At 44.9% G+C, this 2140-nt stretch overlaps 1 non-coding gene across 1 annotated transcript; it reads right to left on the bottom strand.

The window, feature by feature from the left end:
• Positions 1 to 312: 312 nt before the first annotated feature.
• Positions 313 to 418, bottom strand: LOC145606408 (small nucleolar RNA R71). The gene has a single exon (XR_014105289.1). It is a non-coding gene; the product is annotated as a small nucleolar RNA R71 (small nucleolar RNA).
• Between the last annotated feature and the right edge of the window lie 1722 nt (positions 419 to 2140).

The raw sequence follows: 2140 nt of genomic DNA, 5'->3' as shown, positions 1-2140 counted from the left end.
TAACTCCTACCACTCAAGCCAACAATTTCGAAATCAAGCCCAATTTGATTGCTTTGATAGAGAGGAAACAATTCTCGGGTGGAAAATTTGAGAGCCCTCATGAGCATTTAAAAGAATTTGAGAAATATTGTGACACAATCAAAGCCAACGGGGTGACTCAAGAGTACATCCGCCTCAAGATGTTTCCATTTTCTTTAATTGGGAGAGGTCTAGAATGGCTAGAGAAGGAGGTGCCCCCTAAATCTCTCACAACTTGGGACCAAGTGACTACGGCTTTCTTGAGGAGATTTTATAACCATAGGAAGACCGCCGAGGCTCGATCGTTGATTCAAGGCTTTCGCCAAAAGAGTGGTGAGACTCTAAGTGCGGCATGGGACCGGTACAAGGAGCTTCAACGCCAATGCCCACATCATGGGATACCCAAGTATCAACTAATCCACACTTTCTATGGAGGTCTCTCACCTCAAGGGAGAACAAGCCTAGATGCCGCCGCCGGCGGTCTAATCATGAACAAGGGAGAGGATGAAGTGGAATGCATCATAGAGGAGGCCGCAAAGATTATGATGATTGGTACGAAGGAGAAAGGGAGGCCACTTCTAGCAAAGGTGTCTATGCATTGGAGCAAGCCAACGCAATCAACAACCTTTCTTCCCAAATCTCCAAGATGGCCAAGCAAATGGATGAAATGATGAAAGAAAGGTCCAACCCTCATGGTAATACCTTCCCTTCAACCAAGGGAGGCAATGGTATGGCCACTTCTACCCCCTCTTCTTATAATAAAATGCCTCAAGGATGCATGTTTTGCTCAAATTGTGAAACCTATGATCATGATACCTCCCATTGTGTGTATGCTTGTGAAGTTCAACCCCCTCCCTATGAACATGATGATAATGTAGAAGATGTCAATGCTATGAATTTTTCTTCTAGAATGGAAAATGTAGGGAACTTGAGGCCAAACCCCAATCAAATGGGGAATTGGAATCAAGGTGGAAACCGTGGTTGGAACCAAAGTGGTGGTGGTTATGGTAACCAATACCATGGTGGGGGAGGCCCTTCCAATTTCAATGGAAGAGGCTACTCTAACCAAAGAGGGTATGGCTACCAAAACCAACAACCCAACTCCCGATACCAAGACCATCAAAATCAAAATTTTGGTGATCAAGGTAGCATGGGAAACAATCGACAAAGCAATGTTCCCAACCAAGGCACCGGAGGCAATAGGGGCCAAAATGTTTCTAACTATGCCCAAACCAATAGGCCTCCGGGTTTCCATCAATCCCAACTTCCTCCACCTCAACAACCTCTTCAAATTGAGGCCCCTCCTAATGATCCCGTGATGGCTAAGCTAGATGCCATCATGAAAATGCATGAGGAGGAAAAGAAGAGAAATGAGGAGGATAAAAAGCGAGCCAATGCTCATATGAAAATGCTTGAAACCCAAATTGCCCAACTTGCTTCCAATTCCTCTTCTTCTTCTTCTTCCTCTATCCCTAGTCAAGGAGTCAACCCAAAACCTTTGTATGCCGTGACAACAAGGAATGGAAAGGTAGTAGGGAGTGACCCCTTAGTTGAGGAAGAACCTCGAAATGAAGTAGAGTTGGAGAGGGGGGATGAGAGAACCAAGGAACCTTCTAATGTTGAGAGGGAGAAGGATGTTGAGGTGCAAAAGGAAAAAGAGACCACCCCCTTGCCCCTAAATCTCCAACCTAGAGAGGAGAGGCTACCTTTTCCCCAAAGATTTGTGAGAGCTAATCTTAATGCTCAATTTGGGAAGTTTTTGGATGTGATCAAGAATTTGCATGTTTCCCTTCCTTTTGTAGATGCTATGAAACAAATGCCCCATTACTCTAAGTTTTTGAAAGATCTATTGAGTGGGAGAAGGGAGTGTGAAACGGTGAGCTTGACCGCCAATTGTAGTGCAATCCTTTCCAACAAACTTCCCGCCAAGTTGAAGGATCCGGGTAGCTTTTCCATCCCTTGTTCTATTAATGGCATTGAGTTTGACAAAGCTTTGTGCGATTTAGGAGCAAGTGTAAGCCTCATTCCCTACTCCGTCTACCAAAATCTTAGTGTAGGAACCCTTTCCCCCACTAACACCACTCTCCAACTAGCGGATCAGTCCATTAAATTTCCCATGGGT

Source organism: Chenopodium album, chromosome 22, assembly GCF_948465745.1.
Source record: "Chenopodium album chromosome 22, dcCheAlbu1.1, whole genome shotgun sequence".
In the NCBI taxonomy this organism is placed as follows: Eukaryota; Viridiplantae; Streptophyta; class Magnoliopsida; order Caryophyllales; family Amaranthaceae; genus Chenopodium; species Chenopodium album.
This window is presented reverse-complemented; position numbering and strand designations above follow the sequence as displayed.